The following is a 27,462-nucleotide window of genomic DNA, read 5'->3' on the forward strand; positions in this document are numbered from 1 at the left end:
GATTTCTTTCTCAGGTCTAGAAGCAAGCTCCTCTTTTATTTTCTTAATATCCGCTAATAGGAGCTCCCTATCCCGCCATGCATATTTTACCAAGATTTCGAGCATATGTTTAGAACTGGTTGCTGAATTCTCTGCCCATTCTTTCAACATCTCAGGATTGGGTGACTCATATGCCGGTGTGATAAAAATTCTCAATCCTCTCGGGACCATATCTTGGTCAATATAGTTCTGTAGCGAAGTAGCTTCCCACCATTTCGATATTTCTTGCTTACACATTTTTTCTAATTTATGTCGTAGTGTATTTAAATCATTGTTGCAACCTGCATAATTTCCAAACAATTTACCTCTTATAGCAGTCTTCGCAAACAATGCCTGAGCAGCCATTTTTCTCTGATTATCAATATCATCATCCATAGTGACTAACCTATTACCAAATCTAACTGTGCAAAGAAAAAATTATACGAATAATAATAGAAAAATATAAACAAATTAAGCAACAAAATGTTACTCAGTCCATCAAATGAAATTCCCTGGGTTGAATACCCAGTTCCCCGAGCCTTTACCACGTCAGACCACAATAAATATTGTGTGCCTTCTTAATGATCTTGTCGTGTTTGTTGGATTTTTTCAGTAAGGAAAGTTCGTTTTGCGGGATTCAGAGTATATGCAGACTTCCAAAACCGGAAAATTTACAGATTCAAGAAAATCGCAGGAATATGAAGGTTGTTTAAGCCAAAGAGTTCTCCCCGTTATTAAATTAGTGCTCCTGTACTGTTATAGCAACACGATAAAATTTTGCGATAAAATTTCAAACTGTTGGCAGCTGAGACGCGCGTTACTAACTGCGCGGCTGTTAGCGTCCCAATTACGGCTTAAAGCAGCAAAGCCGTATACTCTCACTGTGTACCGGGAACTGAGAATGCGATCATAACTCCTGCTCTCAATCGCGGCAGCTCCACAGAGTCCGGGTCGCACTAAGCCAACCGCTGTAAACAGCCTGCATATAACGGGTAATTTCTTAATAATAACAAACATACGAGTCTTTCCATCCAAATCGTCTGATCATTCATGGGTAGCCGGCCGGCCAGCAGGAGCCCTCAGGAATTTATTCTTCAAATGCAGCGCGCTCAAAAAAAGGGCTCCAAACGCCATTAAGGGGTGGTGCGGTAACAACCGGCAGAGCGTTCCGGTTAAACTTCAATAATAGCAAAAGAACATCCATAAAAACCGCACGCTCAGGAAATCAAATGCAAAAGGAATTTATTCCATACATAACGCTTTTCGGCTGACAAACAGCCTTGGTCACATGTATAACTTAACCAATACACACAGCTTTAAATACCCAGCGAGCATGGTCACAAAAACAGGACTGAGTTGTTTTCTTTTTTTATACATATCAATATATATATAGATATAGATATAAATATACATAAAGGAATTCGGAGACTGATGAAATAGAAAGTACAAAATATATATATATATATATATATATATATATGACCATGCATAAATATCCATTTCATTGCTAATAAATTAGTCAACTATATTGAAAAGGGGGGACATTCATATTCCAATAAATAGTAAAAGTCTAAATATATGTCAGTATGAGTATAAATATAAATGTAAATATAGAAACGACTCATATATACATACAGTACAGGGATGTTGCTACAAACTGATTTTTCTTCAAAGTTCTAGAAGCCAATATCAAAGCTTTTAAATATCATTCCCTTATACATGAGACAGTAAAATTCACATATCATATAAATATACCTATCTTAAAATTTCTTCCTCAGATCAGAATCCCCCAATTGCTAAATAATACCAATATTATACTCTTGATAAAAATGTACTTTCTTCATATTGAATCATTACGCAATTATAACAGAAAAACTCATCACTATTTCTGTATAACCAGTACCCATCACCACGTGAAAGAACAAACTGTAAACAATTCAGGAATCAGGAATCCATCCGGACCCCCCGTTCTGAAAAGACATAATCAAAATAACTAAATTAAAATAGGAGATAATTAGAAAACCACTACTCATCACAATAAAATAATGCAACATTGAAACGAGTCCATCTTATTAATCATCAAATAAATGGGTATTAAGCTCCTCCCCAATATTGCAAACCTCTAGGTGTCTTAGTTTCCAGGTCAACAATGTATCGGGATTCTTTTTTGCGTAGAGTCAACTCTCTGTTACCACCTCCATGGTGTGACGGCACATGTTCGATAGACAAATCAAACAGTTCTTGACGTGCAGTACTCCATTTACTATTTATGTTTTGGATTGTCCATGTCATCTTTGGTATGTTGGTAGTACCAAACATGCAGTAAAAAAACGTATTCTTGAACATATGCGTGCTATTACAACAAAGGATCCCCACTATCCTGTAGCTAGACATTTTCAGGACAATCATAATTCTGATATTACCTTATTGTCCTACTTTGGTATCGAACATGTGCCGTCACACCATAGAGGTGGCAACAGAGAGTTGACTCTACGCAAAAAAGAATCCCGATACATTGTTGACCTGGAAACTAAGACACCAAGAGGTTTGAATATTGGGGAGGAGCTTAATACCCATTTATTTAATGATTAATAAGATGGACTCGTTTTGATATTGCATTATTTTATTGTGATGAGTAGTGGTTTTCTAATTATCTCCTATTTTAATTTAGTTATTTTGATTATGTCTTTTCAGAACGGGGGGTCCGGATGGATTCCTGATTCCTGAATTGTTTACAGTTTGTTCTTTCACGTGGTGATGGGTACTGGTTATACAGAAATAGTGATGAGTTTTTCTGTTATAATTGAGTAATGATTCAATATGAAGAAAGTAAATTTTTATCAAGAGTATAATATTGGTATTATTTAGCAATTGGGGGATTCTGATCTGAGGAAGAAATTTTAAGATAGGTATATTTATATAATATGTGAATTTTACTGTCTCATGTATAAGGGAATGATATTTAAAAGCTTTGATATTGGCTTCTAGAACTTTGAAGAAAAATCAGTTTGTAGCAACAGCCCTGTACTGTATGTATATATGAGTCGTTTCTATATTTACATTTATATTTATACTCATACTGACATATATTTAGACTTTTACTATTTATTGGAATATGAATGTCCCCCCTTTTCAATATAGTTGACTAATTTATTAGCAATGAAATGGATATTTATACATGGTCATATATATATATATATATATATATATATTTTGTACTTTCTATTTCATCAGTCTCCGAATTCCTTTATGTATATTTATACCTATATCTATATTTATAGTTATATTTATATTGATATGTATAAAAAAAGAAAACAACTCAGTCCTGTTTTTGTGACCATGCTCGCTGGGTATTTAAAGATGTGTGTATTGGTTAAGTTGTACATGTGACCAAGGCTGTTTGTCAGCCGAAACGCGTTATGTATTTGATTTCCTGAGCGTGCGTTTTTTATGGATGTTCTTTTGCTATTATTGAAGTTTAACGGGAACGCTCTGCCGGTTGTTACCGCACCACCCCTTAATGGGGTTTGGAGCCCTTTTTTTGAGCACGCTGCATTTGAAGAATATATATATATATATATATATATATATATATATATATATATATATATATATATATATATCTCCTCAGAACGTTGTCAAAAAACACACAAGGTATTTACCTCGGAGTATAAAAAACAACGAGCTGTGACTCAAGTGCAGATCCGTGTTTAATTAGTGTTAATATTGATAATATAATAAGATGTATAAATATTTAATATCTATTAGTAGTTTTGTATAATGGTCAATGTGGGGGTTATTGAGTAATGATAGAGTTTATGAAAATGTGGAACACTTTTCAAATCTTTGAGAATATGTAGTAGAAAGTATTAGTACTACTCTAAGATGGCCGACAGTTGCCACTAGGTAGTTATAGTTAGGATCTAGTTTCTTTAGAAAAAGTGTTTTTTTATTTGACTTTATATTTGGTGCTGGTTGACGAATCTTCACGAAAGTTTCCAAAAAAAGTTTGCGCTTACTTCGGCTGCTGTCTAGAAAGTTTCAGGGTGATCCATCAAGTGGGGGCTGAGAAAAAGGGGGCGGTCTGACAAACGTGTATTCCCAATTCATTTTTCCATAGGGATTTTGAACAGAGATAGCGCTGAAACCACAGGACTGAATTACACCAAATCTGGCAGAAAGGTTGGTCTTGGACTAGAAAGAGGCCTTTTAGTTATTCATTAGTTTTTTTAGTTATTGAGTGGAAAACAAATTTGTATTTCTAGGGACGTGGATCCGTCTCGGCTCCTGCGTGGAACATCGCAGTTCCACGCAGCAGAAGCAGTACTGTGATTTGCTGGCCACAAGCTGTGGGAAAGCTGTGGGAAAAGTTGCAGCCTCCATGTTATGAACCGGTGCACAGTCCTGGTAGGCCTGAAAACAGTATAAGGGCTCAGGGTAGAGGTACCCTGACCCCATTATGTACATTAATGAGTGTCTGAGGGATCCCTTATGATTATAAAATGATGAAAGCTTATGTGCCTGCATTATGGAAGCATGCAATGGTTCTCCCTTTACTTAAGAAAACTAACTCTGATCCTGAAATTTTCTCTAACTTTCGCCCAATTTCTCTTCTGCCTGTTTTTTCCAAAATTTTGGAAAAACATGTCAATCTTCAATTATCCCAGTTTGCAGAAACCAGTAACATTCTTCATCCATCTCAATCTGGTTTTCGTGCTGGCTATTCAACTGAGGCGACCTTACTGGGCGTGACTGAAAATATCCGCCAACAAATTGACAAAGGAGAAACGGTAGCTCTTATCCTATTGGATTTAAGCGCAGCGTTTGATACTGTATCTCACTCATCTCTCCTAAAAATTCTCAATATCAAGGGCATTGGCGGCAAAGCCCTCCTGTGGTTGTCCAGTTTTTTATCTAATAGGACTTTTCAGGTTTTCTCCCATACAGCTTCCTCTTTGACTCACGCATCCCCTCATGGAGTTCCCCAGGGCTCCATTCTTAGTCCACTACTTTTCAACATATATGTCAGTCCTTTGGCGAGCATAGCAGAACAAGCTGGTCTATCTATCTTTTCTTATGCCGATGACACTCAACTTATTTTTTCACTCTCCTCCAAAGAAACCGTTAATCCATCCTCTCTGCAAATAGGACTATCTAAGATAGCCAATTGGATGCATTTTAATAAACTCAAACTTAATGGAGAAAAGACCGAACTCCTCATTTTTGGAAATAAAAAATCTCTCTGGGGCCCCCAACATTGGCCCTCTGAATTGGGTGCCCCCCCAATCCCTTCCCTCTCTGCACGTAACCTGGGCATCTTAATTGATGATCAGTTGACTATGAAAAAACAGGTGACCAAAGTAGCTTCTACCTGCTTCGCTATCCTGAAGTGGCTTCGTAAAATTCTCTGGATGCTTCCTGTGGCTGCCCAGAGAACTGTGGTCCAAGCGCTGGTTATTTCTAGACTGGACTACGGAAACGTGCTCTATTTAGGTGCGAATAAAGAAGCTCTACACAAACTGCAGGTTGTTCAGAACTCGGCGGCCAGGCTTCTTTGCCAACTTCCCAGAATCACGCCTACTTCTGGTGCACTTCATGAACTTCATTGGCTAAGAATTGAGAATCGTATCAAATTTAAAGCCCTATGCTACATGCATAAAATTAATATGGGCCTAGCTCCCAACTACCTTAAAATCTTGGTCCAACAATATCGGCCCTCTCGTCCACTTCGATCCTCTAATCAACTAAAATTCCAGGTGCCCAAATTCCGACGTGCTAAAATGGGGGGACGCTCTTTTGCTTTCCTAGCTCCCTCTCTCTGGAATTCTCTTCCTTCTTATTTACGTCATGAAAGGGTGTTCATTAGATTTCGAAAGGAGCTTAAGACATGGCTCTTTAACCAGTAACTACCCAAGCTGCTCTCTTGAGCCTGCCTTTGTCTTGCATTGTCTTTAGCGCCGGGAAACCTCCGGGTAGCTGTGCGCTATATAAAATCAATAAATAAATAAATAAAATAAATAAAAAGATCCTTTTTTCCATGATCATGGAGTCGTGACTCCATTGCAGCGCTCATTGTGGCCCCCGTGTACCGTTGCAAGGGAGTCATAAACCCTGTCGATAAACCAATAAAACAACACAATCATACATTTACTCATAAACTCATGCACCGACTCACAGACCCACTCAGACCCTTACACACCCACTCAAAGACAAACTCAGACCCTTACACACCCACTCATGGACCCAGTCAGACAGTCATGCACCCACTCACAGATCCTCTCACACTCTCACACAGCTATTCACAGACTCACTCAGACCCTCATGCACTCACCCACAGATCCACTCACACCCCTATGCACTCACTCACAGGCTCACCCACACCTTCACACAGTCACTCACAGACCTACTCTGACCCTCATGCATCCACTCACACTCACTCATATGCTCATGCATCCACTCACAGACCCACTCATACTCTCATGCACCCAGTCACAGACTCACACAGACTGTTATGCATCCACTCACAGGCCCACTCAGACAATCATGCACCCACTCAAAGGCCCACTCACACCCTCATGCATCCACACAGACCACTGATACCCTCATGCCTTTACTTAGAGACCCGCTCAGACCCTTAGGTATGCACTCACAGACCCACTCAGACCCTCATGCACCCACTCACAGACCCACTGACACAGCTACTCACAAATGTTCTCAGACCCTCATGCACCCACTCACAGACCCACTTGTACACCCACTCGCAGACCTGTTCACTCCCTTACAAACCCACTCACAGACCCACTCAGATGCTAAAGCACCCATTCACAGACCCAACCAGAACCTTACACACCCACTCACAGACCTACTCAGACACTCATGCACCCACTCACAGACCCTCTCGCACCCTCATGCACCCAATCTCAGACTAACTTGGACCCTCATGCACCCATTACCAGACCCACTCATACACTACTGCACTCACACACAAACCCTCATGCAGCCACTCACAGACATGCTCAGACCCTCATGCACCCACTCAGGGACCCACTCACATTCACATGCTCATCTGTCCACTCGTAAACCCACTCAGAGTCTCAAGCCTACAGTCACAGACTCACTCATAACCTTACGTTTGTATTCACAGACCCACTCACACACTCATGCATCCACACACTGACCCACTCAGAGCCTCTTGCACCCACTCACAGACACAATTGTACAGTTATGCATGCACTCACAAATCCACTCACAGCCTCTCATACCCACTCACAGACCTACTCAGACCCTCAGGCACCCACTCACAGACCCACTGACACCCTCATGCATCCACTGACAGATCCACTCAGAGCCTCATGCCTGCAGACACAGACTGACTCAGACCCTTAGGTGTGCACTCACAGACCCACTCAGACTCTCACACACCCACTCACAGACACACTTACATACTCAAACACCCACTCAGAGACCCACTGAGACACTTACACACCCACTTACAGAGCTGGTCAGACTTTCATTCATACACTCACAGACCCAGTTAGAGTTTCACTCATCCACTCAGAGATCCACTCGGAATGTTACATAGTGGTTTTTAGACTCACTCAAACACTTATATATCCACTTTGAGACCCCCTTACGTTTTAAGAAATGTATTGTGACATGAAGTCTGTGAAAGAAAAACATGTAAACAATATTGTGGTGTTGTGCATTGAATATGGACGTTTGGTTTTGTGAAACCGCAACGGAGTTGCGACTCTGAATTTTTCTTTTAAATTCAAGGAGTGCTTGGGGTATAGCGTGGCTCTAAAAAGAGCCTTTGTGGGTATATGTTTAGTACATATAAAAGCAGATGCAGAGTGTAACATTGGTGAGAAACACTTTGTTGCCTTTATCTGTGAAGTGCACACCATCTCGTACATGTATGCCATCCATGTGAAACTGCAGGTTATTATTGTAAATGGAGCCCATGTTATGGTCTCTGGGGAATACTGAAACAGTTTTATTAACATGTTTCCTAGATTTGTCAATTTGTGGACCGAATTGTTTTGACCATTTCCATTTCTGCCTCTGGCATATCTTAGAGAACGCAAAGGCAGTCTGAGGAAAAAGTGCATTAATTGAACAAAGGTCTCCTTCACTAGGATTTCCAATCCTATCCCAATCAGTGTGCCCAGGTCATTACTACCACAGTGCACAATGATGAGATGAGGTGATTGGCAATCTCTAATGCTTTGAACCAATGGAAGCAATTGGTGCCACTTTAACCCTCTCTGGCCAACCTAAGTAATAACCACATTAGGCAAACTCAAGCCCATGTCAATGCCATTCTTTCTAGCATACTCACTTGCCCAAAAACATAGCTGTGACCTGCAATCCACACTGAACATTTTGAAGGGAAGGAGCAGTAGCACACAGGAGAAGGCTGCAGCTGAATGAGGGAGTTTTCAAACTGTGAGGTGGTTAAAATGGAGGGAGCACCTGTTTTTAAAAAAAGCACATCTTTGATTGGATGTTGTAAATACAGAGGTAGATAAAAATAGGTTATGACTAAAAATAGGAAGTCAGTCATTGTGTGATTGGTTCTTGTTTTTTCTTAAAGAAGTCATGCCAATTTGGATATGTTTATATTCCGTAGTAGTGAACCGCACCTGCTACAGCACACATGAAGGCTAGTGTGCTGATAACAACAAATACTATGAACTTTTGAACTACTGGTACAGTAGAGTGTTCTAGGGGAGGTTGCTATGGCAGTAGTAGAGAAAGACTGTGCGGGGGAGGGGAAGTTTTAAAGGAGACATATATTTTTTTACTAAATATACATTTTGTAGGACAAGGAGCTCAAAATAAATGATTTTTACCAAATAACTATCATCACTGAATTTAGAATATGCATGAAATCCTACAACAAAATAATTCTAAACATATTTTCAAACCCTGATTGGAATTGTGACTCCGTCACCACGTTACACGGGGGCCGCAGTGAAGGACGTGAAGGAGTCATGACTCCAACATCTTACAGTAGCAAATAATGCTACTTACTGAGAGCACAAGAATGGGTTAAGAGTCACTAACCAATCATGTATGTGATATCATAAATAAAATATGAAACACAGTTTCTGATTTACAAACTTGCATAGTATCACTGAGAGCAAAGGTGAACAAGGTGCCATTACTGGTTACTTGGACTAAGAGTGGTGTACCATTCTTATTCTGAAATTTCAATATGGCATACAGAAAAGCAGCCACAGTGATATTCTGATAGTATTTTACCTGACAACAGCAGCTAATAACAGGTATGCGACTAAAGGTATTAGTTTGAAACCAAGCTGTATTTGCAAAGAAGAGTGATAAAAGTCTATATGATAAAGATAAAATTATGTTAGCTGAGCTGTAGCTAGAAAGGTGTAAACATTTTTATTGAGATACCTACAACTGTATTTAATATTTAAGGAAATTATTAACAGTATCAGTATAAAAAATATTTGCTTTGAACATAAAGACTCTCATTTATGAGGCCCATGGTACATGGTGGTGCAAGAAGTATCTTGTAGTGCTTCACTGTGCCGCCTGAATAGAGAAGAAATGAAGTGTTGCTGTAAGATATGATCCTTTCTTGTTCTTTCTGGCTGTGCTGTGACATTAATTGCTACCTATTGTAACAAAGGTATCCTTGGTGTACAGCAACCAATAATAAGGTTTTTTTGTTGGCATGCATGATAAAAAATGATATATAGAGTAACACTACAAGGTAGACAGTAGTGCATGCAATCTCATGCTGACTGTGTCATTTATGTACCCACTAATAGAGAGATTTAGATGTTCCTGCTTGAAAAGACACTTAGAAGCAAAGACTGATAGATATATTTAGAGAGCCAGGCAATCATTAAAAATAGATGTTTAGTGCCTACAACTTTATTATGTACCTTAATGTTTGAGGAGTATTAGATAATGAGATATATTTGCTATGTGTGTTTTTCAGACTTTTTTTTTGCATAACAAGAGATATTGAAGATGCCAAGAAGATGCCAACAAACACCAAAATGAAACATAAACAGAGGAAAGCCTATTATCTACTTGCAACACAGAAACAAAAGGCAGAACATGAGGCCATTGTGCTTAAAGAGAAGACAGCTGCTGGTAAGAGAACCATACCATTTCTTAAAACTATATGTGGGAATCTACAATTGTGAAAAACAATGTAAATAGAAAGGAAAATTTGAAGTCAACGAAGAAGGTACAAAACTCATGTGAGAAGCACACTAAGAGATCATTGAAGATTCCACATAGGTTGAACAGAAGGCAGCAACAGTTCAAAGAAATTAGAGTTTGAACGTTTCGTGCCAGGGTAATTCAGAATCTTCTTAAAAATATGAAAAAGTACAGAAGGAGAGGGGAAATACTGAAACACAAAAACATGTTGAGGGTGTATTTGATAAGGCATTTGCCTTAAAGAAAAATCTTTTTATTTTGATTATCACTAGAATGAAATCACAGAATAAAACAGTGTTAAATATGAACAGATGCAACCAAAGAAAAAACTGATTAATAAAAGTAATTTTTGTAAAATATTTAGAGGTGAATGGAATAATACCTCCAGTACAAAGCCTTTCGTTAATGAAGAAGGATATTTACAAGAGAACACATTAGTGCATGCAGGGGATTCAACTGGTCATGGTTATGAGATGAAGGATGGGAGTTCTGTTGGAAGAGGAAAGAATTTTCCTAGACATGTTCAAAAGGTGGAAGTAGAAGATGTTCAGGGAAGGCATAGACAGGCTCCTGTATACAAATGGAACAATAGCAGTATTTGTAGTATTCAGCAGCAACCAATTGATTTGTTAAAGACATTTGTACATCAATTTCCATACAGAAGTTTGAAACAAAACATTTCTATCTTGCAGGGAATAGGTCTCTGCGAAGTTAGAAAGAATTCCAATTTACGAGGACATTCATTAGCATGTTTATCCCAGAAAGTGTGCCAATGCACCTTTCATCACTTTAGGATGTTGTCTGTTCACCATTCAAAAATACGAAGTTTAGTACTAGACTTCACTTTATGAAGAGTCCAGAATTATATTTATTTAGGAGAGATGAATAGAGTACTTTTTCATGGTACTGTACAAGAGGTAGAACTAGTTTGTTAGGATGTGCAATTCAGGCTCTTTGGTCCTGAAAAGTAATCTAAAGGGAATAAGGTATCTGTAGATACAGGTATTTCTACTGAGAATTTTGAAGAAGAGATTATAAAGTTTGCTACCACTTTTTTGGAAAAACAAGACTTTATTTGTATTTCCTGTAGATACACTCACTACACAAGTCAAACCCAAAATGTAGATATATTTCCAAAAATTGAAGGGGAAGAGTGTTGGGTTTTTGCATTCTAGACGCCCGTAGAGCACGCACTGTCCTGGTGTTGACAGTACTCCCCTCTCCCAGGAGCGCTCTAGGGTCTGGCTTGTCTGGATGGAGACGATGAAAGCGTCTCACAAGTACTGGAGCATGAACATCAGATGCGGGAACCCATGAGTTACTTTCAGGGCCATAACCTTTCCATGAGATTAAGGGCCAGATGTAGCAAAGGTTTTTACCCATTCTGTGTCTATGGGAAAAAGTCTTCGTACATATGGCCCTAGATACCATAGGTTACACCCTCTCAGTTTAAAGTCCAACACTTTCTTGACTTCGTATTCTTCTTCCCCCTGTACTAGAACAGGAGCTGGATGAGGGCGGACCTTTTAGACTGCCTTTTTTAAGAGGGAAGTGTGGAACACTGGATGAATCTGTAATGATCTTGGCAATTGCAGTTTATAGCTCATAGGATTGATTTGCTGAAGAACAGTGTAAGGACCTATAAATTTAGGGTTGAACATGTGCTTCTTCTTGAAGTCTATGGCCCTCATTCCAACCCTGGCGGTCATAGACTGCCAGGGTGGATGTCGACGGAAGCACCGCCAACAGGCTGGCGGTGCTTCATTTGGCATTCCGACCGCGGCGGTACAGCCGCGGTCGCCCAGCCGGGTCCGGCGGTTTCCCGCCGGATTTCCCCCGGCTGGGAGAATCCTCCATGGCGGCGCTGCTTGCAGCACCGCCATGGGGATTCCGACCCCCTTCCCGCCAGCCTGTTTCTGACGGTTTTTACCGCCAGGAACAGTATGGCGGAAACGGGTGTCGTGGGGCCCCTGGGGGCCCCTGCACTGCCCATGCCACTGACATGGGCAGTGCAGGGGCCCCCTAACAGGGCCCCAGCATGATTTTCACTGTCTGCATAGCAGACAGTGAAAATCGCGACAGGTGCAACTGCACCCGTCGCACCCCTGCAACACCGCCGGCTCCATTCGGAGCCGGCTTCTGTGTTGCAGGGCCTTTCCCGCTGGGCCGGCGGGTGCTCCCTTGGCGGGCGCCCGCCGGCCCAGCGGGAAAGTCTGAATGGCCCGCGGTCTTTTGACCGCGGAGCGGCCAAGTGGCGGCGTAAGTTTGGTGGGCGGCAACCGCCGCCCGCCAAACTTGGAATGACCACCTATATGTTTGTGGAAAGCCACACTCTGTCACCTGGTTGATAATGTGGTCCCTCACAATGTTTCTTGTCATAATGCTTTTTGTATTTTTGTTTGGCTTTTTCTAAATGCTGTTGAATCGATTTCTGAGTTTGATGCAAATGTTGAATGGTTTCTGACATAGCTGGAGTGAGAGAACTTTCTTGAGGAATTGTGATGGGCAAGGTGTCAGGATGATAGCCAAACAAACCAAAGAAGGGTGTAACGCCAATAGAAGTGTGGAAGGAGTTGTTGTAGGCTAACTCAGCTAACCAGAGCATTGATGTCCAAAAATTAAGTGCTTTATCAGCATAAGCATGTAGTTATTGCTTCAAAGTCTGATTTAGTCTCTCCATTTGACCATCTGTTTGAGGATGGAGGCTAGTAGATAGGGTAGATGTCACTTGGAGTGTTTTACACCATGTCTTCCAGAAGTTGGAGGCAAATTGCGACCCCCGATCGGAGAGGATCACTTTTGGCAGTCCATGATAATGAACCACTCTATTCAGTAAGATAGTTGCCAGTTCACTAGAGGTGGGTAATTTCTTACAGGCAATGAAACATCCATATTTCGTGAGACTATCTACTACCACCAGAATTACTGAATGCTGTTGAACCACTGGCAGACCAGTAATAAAGTCTAAAGAAATGTGCTCCCACGGACGACTTGGGGTTGGGAGTGGGTGTAACAACCCTTTCGGTTTTGAATGACTTGTTTTAGTGCGAGCACAGACTTCACAATTGTTTACCATTGTTTTCACATCCTTTGTTAAGGTAGGCCCCCAAAAATAGTGTTGGATTAATTCAAGAGTTTTAGGAGTGCCTGGGTGACCCGCCATAGGTATAACATGCAATCAATGAAACACTAACTTGCGAAGTTTGGTAGTGGGCACGAACAAACGAGTGTCATGAAAAGGTAATCCTTACTTGATTGACCTTTTTGGATCTGCTTGGGCCCACGTCTGCCATTTTTCAACAGTGAATGAATTGCGGATGTCTTCGAAGAAATCTTCTGTTTTTATGATACATAGGACCTTGTCTGGAGCAATGATAGCTCTGGAGGTTTGAACTGCAGGCAATGTGGTTGACTCTTGGCGGGACAAGGCATCAGCTTTGCGATTATCTTTACCAGGCCAGAAGGTTACCACAAAAATCAAACTCGGCAAAAAACAGCATCCAGCGTAATTGCCGAGGAGTCAAGAGTCTGGCGGAACTCATGAATTGAAGATTGCGATGATCAGTATATACTGTGACAGTATATTTGGCTCCCAACGAATGATGTCTCCATTCTTTAAAGGCGTCACAAATCGCCAGAAGCTCTTTTTCAACAATGGCATAGTTCTGCTCAGCTTCGTTCAACTTCCGAGACATGTAGGCCACAGGATGAAGCTGACCAGTGTCTTTGTTTCGTTGTGATAAGACTGCTCCTATCGCCACATCTGAAGCATCAGCTTCCACTATGAAAGGTCGATCCGCATCTGGATGAGTCAAGACTGGGGCAATGGAAAAAGCTTCTTTCAAAGTTGAAAAGGCTTGATCGGCTTCTTGGGACCATACACATTTTTCTTTCTTTCTTAATAGCTTAGTAATTGGAGCTACTGTCTTGGAGAAATGATTTATGAACCTCCGGTAAAAATTCGCAAACCCCAGGAAACATGGTACATCACGAACAGTCTTTGGGGTGGGCCAATCAGATACAGCTTTTACTTTCTTTTCTGCCATCACCATACCTTGAGGGGTAGGAATAACCCCTAAAAACTCAACTGTGGTAACATGAAACTCACACTTGGTTAGTTTGCAATATAAATTGTGTTTGCGAAGGGCTGCCAGAATTTTTTTGACATGTTGAACATGTTCATTTTCATTGTCTGAGTAGATCAAAATGTCATGAAACATCCCCCATGCACGAACCAATTGAGCGTCAACAAATTTCCCGGTAGCCCCAGAATCGACTAGAGCCTTCTTGAAATAGGTCTTTTTCTTGACCTGAACTCTTATTCCCAGTTTGAGATGTCTGGATTGTGAAGGGTCCACAGTGACACTCAAGAGCAACCCTTCTCTGCATCTTGGATGTTTTAGTTTTCCGACTCGACTAATGCATTGGCTGCAATCTTCTGAACTGGACCTCGCTTGTTCTTTGGTTTGATTGAACAGTCTTTGACGAAATGACCTTTCCGCCCACAATAGAGACATTGTCCATTTTTTCTGCATAGGTCCTTTTCATCTTTGGTCAAAGGTCTCCTGATGGTTCCAATCTCCATTGGTTCAGGCGTTCTTTCTTTCGGATTTCTTGATTCTCTGTTATCGTGAACACGCCAGGAATATTTTTCATTCTTTTTACCTGTTCCTCTTCGTTCAGTTAAACGATGATCAAGCCTCAAGACAAGGTTTATTAATTCTTGACAGTCTGTAGGTTGCGGGTCGATTTGCGCCAAGATATCTTTTAACTCCTCTTTGAGTCCCTTGTAAAACAAGGCCGCTTGTTTTTCCTCTGGCCAGGATGCTTCAGCGACCAGCCGATGAAAGTTGGCTAAATATGACACTAAGGGCCAGATGTAGGTACAAAAAAATTAGCGACTTGCAATTTGCGAGTATGTGCGGCTCTCAAATTGTGTGTCGCTAATAGGAATGCAGGTACAATGTCCGTGTACAATTTGCGACTCGCACCCGGAGTCGCAATGCAGATTGCGAGTCCGCTGTTTGCGAGGTCGCTTTTTGCGACCGCGCAGAAAACGAACTCGCAATTTGCGAGTGGGTGTCGCAAATTGCGAGGACCATGTAAATTGATTGCAGGTGCTGCAGAACACTCCAGAAACCACTCCAGAACACTCTGGAAACACTTCCTGGCACATGATGATGACATCACAGCCAGGAAGTTTACAAATACACACCCATTTTAAACTGTTGAACTGCAAACAGGAGGAACAGCAGCTACAATGGCTGAAACACCTAGAAAACGAAAACTAAAATTCTCTGAGAAGGAGCTGGAGGTGCTGACAGAAGAATGCTGTCAGCACTATGATGAACTATTCGGAAAGGCAGCCCTCAATGTGCCAGAAGCCACCAAAAAACAACTCTGGCAGGAGATCCAAGAAAAAGTGAACTCCCTGGGGGTGAGCCACAGGAGTGTGGAAGAGATAAAAAAACGGTGGTATGACCTCCGCTCCCGGACCAAGGAGAGGGTGGCAGAAAGGCTCCGGGAGATGAGAGGCACAGGAGGGGGACCATCATCCGTACCACCACCCACACCCCTGGAAGAAAGGGTGGAGGAGACCCTGGAGCAGGAGGCAGTGTCAGGATTTGGAGACCACCAACAGCGAGGCACAGCTGCTCCGTGGTCAGCGCCTGCAAAACAATATAATAGGGCGGATTAGTGGTGTGCTGCACCGCTTTGTCAGAAACAACGAGGCCAGCATGCAGCAGCTAAATTCCCGAATAGACGTGATTGCCACAAACACTGGGGACCTAGCCCTGTCCATGAGGGGTCTGGTGGCAGGACTACTTGCACAGGGCGAGGGTGGGTGGCGCAGGGACCGTCAGCTGCTACAGAGGCTTGACAGGATGGCCACATCAATTGCCAGACTGGCTGTTAACACCACTGGCCTGTCGAGAAGGACAGTTGGCCTCCAAGTAGAAATGGGCCATTTTGCAGGGGATGTGGCTAGAGGCCTGGGCCGGATCGCACACGTGATTGACTTAATGGAGGCACAGCATCTGTCCAGGGGCACAGGAGATACACCCCAGGACAGCGAGGAGGGCTCTACAGTGAGCAGTGTCTCTGCCAGTGACACTAGGGTGCTCCGGAGTGGGAGTACCAGGCAGAGCACTGCAGAACCACCAGGGACCAGCCAGGCTGGCAGAGGCTGCCGTAGGACATAGACAAAACCCTGTCCCTGATGTTGGGGCACATGACAGCAATGTGCCCCATGCATGGTTTGCATTTAGATGACCATGAACAGTTAGTGTTTGTAAATAGTTGTATTTCTGCACATATTAAATTGTTTTTTTGTTCCACTTGACAAATGGAGTTTTTGGTCAGTAGGTAAGTATGGTTGAAGTTGACACGTACCTTCCAAAGTATTGGTTTGCGATGTGTTCCCGTCTCAGTCTGCCTTGATTAGCTATACTCCGATCCCCATGATGGCGATGTGGTTGCTCTTGCTCTTCATCCTCAGGATCTGGGTCTGCAGGGGTGAGAGGTAGCCCACGTCGGGTGGCAATATTGTGCAGGATGGCGCATGCGACAACAATTTTGAATGCTGTAATGGGGGTATACTGGAGGGCACCTCCACTGCGGTGGAGGCATCTGAATCTTGCTTTCAGTAATCCGAAGGTGCGTTCAATCAGGTTCCTGGTCCTCTTATGTGCACTGTTGTATCGCCTCTCTGAATCATTGCTGGGTGTTAAGAACGGTGTCATTATCCATGGCCGTAGAGCATATGCACTGTCACCTGTTGGGCACAAACATTACACTGTTAGAAAGTCCTGGTTGGTGTGCACAGTGACCTGTGTGTATGTCTGCAAGGTGTATGCAGCTCTACCTAGGAGGTAAACGTCTCCAAACTCCCCACGTTCCAGGCGTTGGTGTATCCCACTGTGCCTAAAAATGTAGGAGTCATGGGTACTGCCTGGAAATTTTGCAACAATGTCAGTGATGACATAATGGGCGTCACAAACAACCTGAATATTGAGTGAGTGGGTACACTTTCCGTTGCGGAACAGATGTTCCAGGTTTGCAGGGGGGCATATTTGAATATGTGTCCCATCTACACATCCTATGACATGGGGAAAGTTGGCCATCCGGTAAAAGTCCAGCTTGGTGCTGTTAATTTCTGCCTCATTCCTGGGTAGGTATATGAAGTGAGACATGTGTGTGAGTATGGCATCTAGGAAGGCCCTGAGGAACCTTGACACTGCACTTTGAGATACCCCACCTGCCACAGCAATGACCCCCTGATAGCTCCCTAAGGCCAAGAGGTGCAGTGAGCATAGCACTTGCACATGCGTAGGGATGTCGCAGCCGCGCAGAGTCTGGTGTTCTAGCTGTGGTTTTAGTAATTCTATTAATTCTAGTATAGCTGCGCTGCTAAGGCGGTATTTATCGTATATCTCTTCCTCAGTTTGCTGGAAAAGAGTCTGCCTTGTTCTATTAATCTTCTCCTGTCTGTGGCTCCTCCTCCTCCTCTGTTGGGCTGGGTGGACTCTCCTCCTCACTGCTATCAGGTATATCTCCGCCATCTTGAGTAACCCAGATGCCTTCTGGGTCTCCTTTTATACTTTGGTAATGATTACCACCTGCTCTGAGTTAGTGGTAAATGGGACATGCAAACTGGGCTTTTTGCGACTAGTCGCAATTTGCGAGTTGCAATTGCATATGGTTTGCGACTCGCAAATTGCAACTTCCTATTTGCAGGTCGCAAAATGGGGTTGCAAATTTTGCGAGTCGGTAACGGCTCGCATCGCTTTTTGCGAGTCGGAAATGGGATTTTTGCATCCCATTTCCGATTTTGCACAGTTGCAAATAGAGATTCGGGCCATTTGCGACTCGCAAAACTTTGCTACATCTGGCACTAAGTCCTGATTCCCCTGACGTAATGCTAATAGTTCACGATCTGCTGACAGTGTTACAGTTCTACAATCAAAAACTCGCTCAAACTCACGAACAAAATTTCTCCAGTTGTGCAACAGGGGACTATCTTTACGCACAAGAAGAATAGCCCAAGTAGCTGCATCTCCAGACAGATATGACAACAAGAAAGCCACTTTGGACTGGGCATCGGGAAAAGTATGTGGTCTACAGGTGAAATGTAGTTCCACTTGAACCAGGAAAGATTGCGCTTTCAAGGGGTCACCTGAGAAACGTTCTTGGGTAGCTAAAGGAATGGCTGAAGTAACATTGAGGGAAATGTTAGTCAGATTACCTCCAGAAGTCTGAGAAGAAGTACCTGGGCAAGACACACCTGTGGGACTTTGTTCTTTCTTCTCACCTTATCCTGACTCACTCTCTCAGCTAGGCTATTTGTCAAATCTTTTGATGATACCACTTCTGACTGGAGCTGGGTGATAGCCTTGACTAGCTCGTCCAGTTTGGCCATGCTGAGAACATACACAAACCAGGAAGATAATAATTTGTGGGCTCACTATTCTGTCAGAGTCACCAGATCCTCGGGGTCTGTGCACGTTACCAACACTTCCACCACAAGACAGCTCCAATACTTTGGTTAGATTTGTCACAGAGTCTAAGAGAGTCCAAGTGGGGGAAATGGGATTAGGAGGGGACAGCTGGGAAGGACACCTGTAAGAAGCAAAAGGTTAAAAACCCACAACATCAAAATTACATCTCATGAAATTAGGAATATGTGACAGAAGAACTAAGGCACTATTGTTGTTTAGACAGTAGTTGTTAAGTACTTAGTTGTAGATACGTTTTAGTTATTTAGCAGTAGTGGTTTAGGCTATAGTTGTTTAGGACCTAGTTGTTCTGTCACATATTCGTGTAAATGTAATGTAGCTGCATGTATTTGTGTGTATGTTGTTGTGGGTGAGGGTGGGGGTGGGGGTGTTGCGTGTTGCGTGTGTGTGTCACTCTCTCTTTCCTCCCTCCCTCCCCTGTGTGCTAGGTGCAGTACTCACCGTGGTCGTCGCCGGCGTCTTTGCTGCTCCTGGTAGAAGAGGAGGTAAACCAACATGGGCAGGACCTGTAACTTGGGCTCCATGGCGTCCTGATTCCTCGTTGGGTGTCGAGAGGTGAGTGGTTTCTGTTCCAAGTCTTATTTCCGCCGTGCTTTTGATGGCTTTGGTACCGCCCCGGAAAAGGTGGCAGATAGGCCTGTTGTAATACAGTGGGCGGTACATTGCCTTCTGCCTGTCTGTTGGCGGTTACCGCTGCGGTGTTTGTTTCTACCGCCGTGGCAGTCGGAATGTTACAGTGGCTGCCTATGTTGGCGGTTTCCGCCATGGTTGTAATCCCATTTTTTAAACTGCCGGCCTGTTGGCCATATTACCGCCACTTTAACACCGACTGCCAGGGTTGTAATGAGGGCCAATGTGTTTAACACATAAAGCTCTATTTACCAGCAGCCTGGAACATTTGAACTCGGGGTTTCGCTGGTATATTGCCAGCTGCCAGCTTAGATCTGCTAACTCCAATTTGGCCTACGTATCACGGACACTGAAGGCCAGATGGGGCGATAAGGTAAATACTGGACTATGCTCCCTCCTTCTTTGAGGAAAGAACATGATCTCTTGGCTTCCAGAAAGAAGCTAAAATCTTGGCTCTTGCCACAGTAGTTATGGGCACACTCTTCTTTTGCCTTGTCCTGTGGCTCTCTCACTCCTGTTCCTAGTGCTTTGATGCCTTGGCCGGAATGCACTTTATAAATATGAAATACACACATAGATACCTAATCGTGGCATGCTGAATGTTGCATAACCTTGCCTTGAGATGCCATGTGCCTTCACTGCACGAGGAGGAGGCTGGAGATGGCTGTGTGGCAGCAGTGGGCCCTGTGGACAGTGAAGATGAGGAGGCAGAGGATGAGGATGAGAACAACAGAACTGCATTGATTTGACAATATTTCCAATGACACACAGGTAAGACAGTGGTACTTCACATTTAATTGTCATTTTTTTATTTACCATTGTCATTGGCAGGCTGTTATTTCCCACTTATATGCCCACTCACTGTATCCTTTGGAAACTCTTTTTGCAGATGTCGGTGCCCCGCTATCGCTCCTGGTGTGGTCACTGCCGCCAACTACAGGTCTATCCTATGTCACTGATCAGTTGATTTGCATTGTTTGAACCTTGTTAAACGAATGCATACTCAAATCATTTGACATGCTCCATTCTTGTATTTTTTCAAAGTGTGTTTATTGAAGTGCTATGAAGAAAAGGGGGAAGTGCAATGGGCTGGGGTGATGACGGAGAAAAGTCCAGGGTATTGTTCCAGTATATTTGTAGTACAGGTACATTGTCCAAGGGGGCATAGAAAGGGGAGCAATGGCAGATCAAGGTGGACAGGGTGTCAAAGCCCAACTCACCTGAGTTCTTGTTCAGTTCTGATGGAGGTTGAAGACAATCCGACCCCACCCTGAAACTGCTTGTTCCAGCACACTAGTTTTTAACACAGTGCACTAAGAACAGAAGCTCAAGGGTAGGGGGGAAGTGGATAAAATAAAAAAGAGAGACAACACCGTTCTTGCGTTTCCACTGTTGAAGTGCTGCACAAATCTGCGGCCCTTTCTGACTTCTGTAGAAACTGGTGCCTAATGAAACATAAACAAAGAACAGATAAGTGCAACCTATTCCTAAATGAGTTCCTGACTATCCCTTTATTTATTAGAAATTCTCTTCTAAAAGTACCTCTTGGATCCTGGTCTCGAGTTTCCAGGTTTGGAATGTGTTACTGCTCTGGGATGTGCTTTCTATTACTGTAAAGCTTCTAAAACATTAAACAAATACCGTTATCAGAATTACCAATATCAAACATTCATCTTAATATAACTAAAGCCTAAATTCCCAATAGCAGACTCACTTTTCCCATATCTCCAGAATCTTTTGGAAAACAAATACTGTACTTTTACATCAAAATACAGCATGTAATTTGTGCAAGTCCTTGATTTACTGTTTGCCTTGCTGTTAATGGTTTCCACTGTTCGATTCTTAAAAGTTCCATAAAAAAAAAACAATGTTTGTTTCACAAAGCTCCGCAAGGTATTCTTGCAACAAAGAGCCTGAATCAAAATGTTCGTGGAAGGTATCTTGCTTCAAACCGTCCACACACGAATCCAGAAATTGTTGTCAAAGTTCCTTCAGGTAATAAAAAGTTTTGCACTTACTTGTTGCTGGCAAGAGATACTGATCAGTCTAACCTTGTCTTCTTTCTCTTTTGCAGGTTGTTTGTAGGAGAGAGACTGAGGCAAGGAGGAACCGGAAACCAGAAGAAGGAAGAGCCAGCAGCTGCGCCCATTGAAGCCAATGAAAGTCTGTAGAGAGCAGGAGTGCCAGCGCCGAGGGATCTGTTCTCAGGTAAGCGGGAGGTAGACGAGCACAAGCACTGGGTGAGGCTCGGGGGCTGCCTTTTATAGACAGGGCTGGGTGTGGTTCGAAGAGCTGGGTGTGGTTTGAAGGGCTGGGTGTGGTCCTCACATGCTGCACATGTTCTTGAAAGGTGAGCAGAGCTGGGTGTGGTTTGAAGGGCTGGGTGTGGTCCTCACATGCTGCACATGTTCTTGAAAGGTGTGCAGAGTTTCAGTTATTATGCAAATGAGTTGAATTAACACATGGCCTAGGGAGGAGTGTTTTAAAGAAGCCTTGGTAAAAGCAAGGCCCAATGTGTAAACAAAACAGCACATTAAACAACAACATACACAGAAGCCTAAGGGGGGGGGGAAGGTGAGATAACAAGAAAGGGTTTGAATAGTAAGTTTAAAAGGGAGCTATTACAGAACCCACTAGTGCAGTGAGAGGGGACATGCTCTTTGCTGTGCACAAACCCTAACAGTTGCCCCCCTCAAAGGCCCTCCTACAGGATGGGGTTTTCCTGGGTTTTTTAAATAAAACCGTCTAATCAGCTGTGGGGCATGTACATATGATGCTGGTTCCCATGAATTCTCAGATTCATCATATCCTTTCCATTCTACTAAATAAAACAGACGCCCACTAATTCTTTTTGAGTCTTTTATGCTTTTCACTTCATATTCTAGATTTCCCTTAATTGGTATGGGTGGAGGTGGTGGTTCAGGTCGGGTTTTTGGGTTGTACGGCTTAAGCAAGGACACATGGAATGTAGTATGTACTGGATATTCTTTTGGTAAATCTAATTTTACTGTTACCGGGTTTACTATGGCAGTTATACTAAAGGGTCCAATGAAACGTGGTTGCAGCTTTCGGGATCCCTCTATGTTTAGGTTCTTTGTGGAGAGCCATACCTTGTCACCAATTTTATACATTGGGGCCTCAGATCTGTGTTTGTCTGCTTGTCTTTTCATGCTTTCCTTGTACTTTAATAAATGTTTCCTGGCTTTGTCTTGTATGTCACCTAACCTCGTTAGTCTATCCGTTACTGTAGGCAACAGGGACTCTTCTAACAAAATGGGTATAGCTCTTGGATGATACCCCTGCAAGAAATAGAATGGTGAGCAAAGTAGAGCTGAATGCTCAGTATTATTATAAACAAACTCCACTACAGGGAGAGCTTCCAACCATTCACTAGAATAATCAGCCAATAAACAACGCAGCGTTTGAAGTAAGGTTTGGTTCAGTCGTTCAGTCTGTCCATCTGTCTCTGGGTGGAAAGCAGTGGATAATGCCACATCTATTTTCAGTTTTTCACATAATTTTTTCCAAAATCTAGAGTTGAACTGGCTCCCTCGATCTGACACCACTTTGCTTGGCAAACCATGTAAACGCACAATTTCCCTTATAAAAATATCGGCAAATTCTGCCGCCGTGGGTAATTTCCGTAATGGTACAAAATGTGCCATTTTAGATAAAAAATCCACTATAACCAACACTGTTGTGAAGGATTTTACAGGTGGTAAGCCTACAATAAAGTCTACGCTCACAGTGTGCCAAGGTTGCTTGGGTGTTGGCATTGGTATTAACAAGCCGTCAGGGGCCTTATGAGAAGATTTATGTCTTGCACAAATTGGACAGGTAGTGACAAGTTGCTTAATGTCCTTTCTTATAGTGTCCCACCAAAAGTGTTTTTGCACATTTTCCAGGGTTTTTACCCAACCAGGATGACCTGCCAACGGTGAGGCGTGATGCCAAATTATCACCTGTGTTTGTAATTCAGAGGTGGGCACTAACAGCATGTTGTCGTGATACAATAAACCTCGTTGTATTGTGTTATGGGAATCCTTTAACCAATCCTGAGGTGCTATTTGCATGTGTGCATTATATAGATCTGTGATGAAATCCTTCTGTTGTACTGGTGCCAAAAACTTTTGGGGAGGAATAATGGGTTCTCCTATTTTATCTTGTTTCATGTCTGAGGTATGTCCGTATCTAGATAACACATCAGATTGAATTTGTTGTGCACCTGGTCTATAGGTTATAACAAAGTCAAATGTGCTAAAAACAATTTACCAGCGCATCTGACGTGGTGTTAGTGCTTTAAGTGATCCAAAAAACTGTAGGTTCTTATGGTCAGAAAAGATTGTAACTGGGTACTTGGCTCCCATTAAATGATGCCTCCATTCTGAAAAGGCTACTTTGATAGCTAGTAGTTCCCTTTCAGCCACAGTGTAATTTTGTTCAGCTGGTAATAACTTTTTGGAATAGAAGGCTATAGGATGTAACTGGCCATCTACTATATCTCGTTGAGAGAGAACTCCTCCTAAAGCTACTTGTGAAGCATCCGCTTCAACAAAAAAGGGCAAGTCAGGATCAGGATGTTTCAGAATTGGGGCTGAAGTGAACTTTTGTTTTAGGAGTTGAAAGGCGTGTGCCGCCTCATCAGTCCAAAGAAATCGTTGCCCTTTCCGCAACAAGGTAGTTATTGGGGCCGCAATGTCTGCAAAATGTGCAATAAACCTCCTATAAAAATTGGCGAAACCCAGAAATTTCTGAATATCTTTTACAGAGGATGGTTCTGGCCAATCAGCAATAGCACTGATTTTCTTTACATCCATAGTTATTCCTTGAGGTGACAGGCAGTATCCTAAAAAGTCCACCTTGCTGACATTAAAAGTACACTTTTCTAACTTAGCAAAAAGATGATTTTCTTTTAACTTTGATAATACTGCACGAACATGTTGGGTATGTTCTTCTGAGTTCTTAGAGTAAATGAGGATGTCGTCTATGTATACTATGACACAAACGTCCAGGAATTCGTGTAGGACCTCATTTATAAAGAACTGAAAGGCCGCAGGGGCATTACATAACCCAAAGGGCATTACTGTGTACTCAAATAAACCAAACTTTGTCTTGAAAGCTGTCTTCCACTCATCCCCCTCTTTTACTCGGACCAGGTGGTAAGCTCCCCGCAGATCTAGTTTAGTGTATACAGTAGAATGTCTTAATTGATCCAACAACACAGGTATTAGAGGAAGAGGATATTTATTCTTTATTGTAGCCTTATTTAGTCCTCTATAATCGATACACGCGCGCAGGGATTTATCCGGCTTCGGGATAAAAAAGAGTGGAGATGATACCGGAGATGTGGAATGACGGATGAACCCAGACTGTAGTAGGTCATCTAGGTAGGTTCTTAAGTATTTGGTTTCTTCGTCAGTCAAAGCATATACTCTGTTATTAGGTAAAGGGGCCCCTGGGATAAGATCTATACGGCAGTCATAAGACCGATGTGGGGGCAGCACACTAGCCTTTACTGGATCAAAGACGTCTTTAAAGTCAGAATATTCAGAAGGGAGACTTGGTTCATCTTGTGTAACACTAGCACAGTGTAATACTGTGCTCTGTTCTGTACCTGCTTCTTGATAGCAATTGGTTCTACAGAAAGAGGAATCCAAAGTAACAGTTCTATTCACCCAGTCAATTTTTGGGTTATGAGTTGTTAACCAGGGTACCCCGAGAATCAAACCAAAATTAGGAGTATCTATCAGATCAAAGCTAATCACCTCTGTGTGCCCGTTCTGACAGACCATAACAAGTGGACTTGTTTGTTTTGTGATTAATCCAGAGGTCAATTCTGACCCATCCACTGCACATACTGCTTCTGGACAAGGCTTTAGGCACATAGGAAGTCCTAAGTTTTCAGCTAACTTATTATCCACAAAATTTCCTGTCGCGCCTGAGTCCAGTAGGACAGGGAGAGAATGCCTCACTTGGGTAGTAACAATTAAAACGACCTGAATTATGAAATGTCTAGGTATGTGCGGTACCATGAAGGCTGCAGCATTAGAGGTTTGATTAAGATGTTTTCTCGAACAAGTAACCTCTCCCCTTGTCGAGCTTAATCGTTTCCCGATGCAGTTGAGGAGGTGGAGGAAACACCACCATTTTGTGGAGTTTTAGGCTTTACTGGACATTCTCTGGCAAAGTGACCTGCCCTGCCACAATATAAACATAATTTAAGTTTTCTCCTTCTTTCTTTTTCCTCTGATGTGAGTGGACCTCTGAGTGTCCCTATTTGCATAGGCTCAGGTTCAGGGAGTTTATTATCTGTGTCTTTCTTCTCGTGTTTAATAAAAGTTAACCGTGATTCCAGTTTGTATTTATCTCCCTTTCTTTCTCCTAGTCTATGTTCTAATTTCACAACTAAATCTACAAAGTCCGAATAGTCTTCTGGCAAATCAACGATATGAGCCAGCGCGTCTTTTAACTCGTCTCTCAAACCTTTATAAAAAAGGGAGACACGCTTTCCTTCTGGCCACTGTGTCTCGGTGAGTAAACGATTAAAACTAGTGAGATAGGTCAATAAATCCTTGTTACCTTGTTTAAGATTTAAAAGCTCATTATCACTTGCCTGCATGAAAGTGTGTTTTGCAAAAAGGCTGGTCATGGTACGTTTAAATTGATTCCAATTATGGAGGATGGGATCATCTCTATCCACGAAAGGAATTGACCAATTGGCTGCTGTGCCACCCAAATAAGACAAGACGAATGCCACTTTCGTAGCATCAGTAGGGAACTGTTGTGGCTTACAAACGAAGTGTAATTGACATTGATGGATAAAAACATGGAATTTGTTACTATCTCCATGAAAACGTTCAGGTGCTGCTAAGGGCACAGCATTAGGAACATTAACAGTAACCTCAACTGGGGGAGGCAAAGTTGTATGTTTTGATGGCGCCCCTGTCTCTGAGGTGGTTTTAAACAAAGGCGTAAAAGCTGTGTTCCACTGAGATCCCCTAAATTTATACCTGCTTAAATCCTGTTTTAAAGAGGTATTCTCCATCTTTAATCTCTCTATTTCCTCTTGCATATGTTGTAAGATGCCAGACACTGATTCATTATGAGCCAAGTCCTCATTTAGGGCCTGCGCCATATCCGTGACGTCAATGCCCTCTATTTCTTCCCCGGTATTCATCGTCCACCAGAACTGAAATTGTTTAAGGCTTGTGCTTCTGTCAAAGCCCAGCTCACCTGAGTTCTTGTTCAGTTCTGATGGAGGTTGAAGACAATCCGACCCCACCCTGAAACTGCTTGTTCCAGCACACTAGTTTTTAACACAGTGCACTAAGAACAGAAGCTCAAGGGTAGGGGGGAAGTGGATAAAATAAAAAAGAGAGACAACACCGTTCTTGCGTTTCCACTGTTGAAGTGCTGCACAAATCTGCGGCCCTTTCTGACTTCTGTAGAAACTGGTGCCTAATGAAACATAAACAAAGAACAGATAAGTGCAACCTATTCCTAAATGGGTTCCTGACTATCCCTTTATTTATTAGAAATTCTCTTCTAAAAGTACCTCTTGGATCCTGGTCTCGAGTTTCCAGGTTTGGAATGTGTTACTGCTCTGGGATGTGCTTTCTATTACTGTAAAGCTTCTAAAACATTAAACAAATACCGTTATCAGAATTACCAATATCAAACATTCATCTTAATATAACTAAAGCCTAAATTCCCAATAGCAGACTCACTTTTCCCATATCTCCAGAATCTTTTGGAAAACAAATACTGTACTTTTACATCAAAATACAGCATGTAATTTGTGCAAGTCCTTGATTTACTGTTTGCCTTGCTGTTAATGGTTTCCACTGTTCGATTCTTAAAAGTTCCATAAAAAAAAACAATGTTTGTTTCACAAAGCTCCGCAAGGTATTCTTGCAACCAAGAGCCTGAATCAAAATGTTCGTGAAAGGTATCTTGCTTCAAACCGTCCACACACGAATCCAGAAATTGTTGTCAAAGTTCCTTCAGGTAATAAAAAGTTTTGCACTTAATTGTTGCTGGCAAGAGATACTGATCAGTCTAACCTTGTCTTCTTTCTCTTTTGCAGGTTGTT

The sequence above is a fragment of the Pleurodeles waltl genome, chromosome 1_1 (genome assembly GCF_031143425.1).
Source record: "Pleurodeles waltl isolate 20211129_DDA chromosome 1_1, aPleWal1.hap1.20221129, whole genome shotgun sequence".
Classification (NCBI taxonomy): domain Eukaryota; kingdom Metazoa; phylum Chordata; class Amphibia; order Caudata; family Salamandridae; genus Pleurodeles; species Pleurodeles waltl.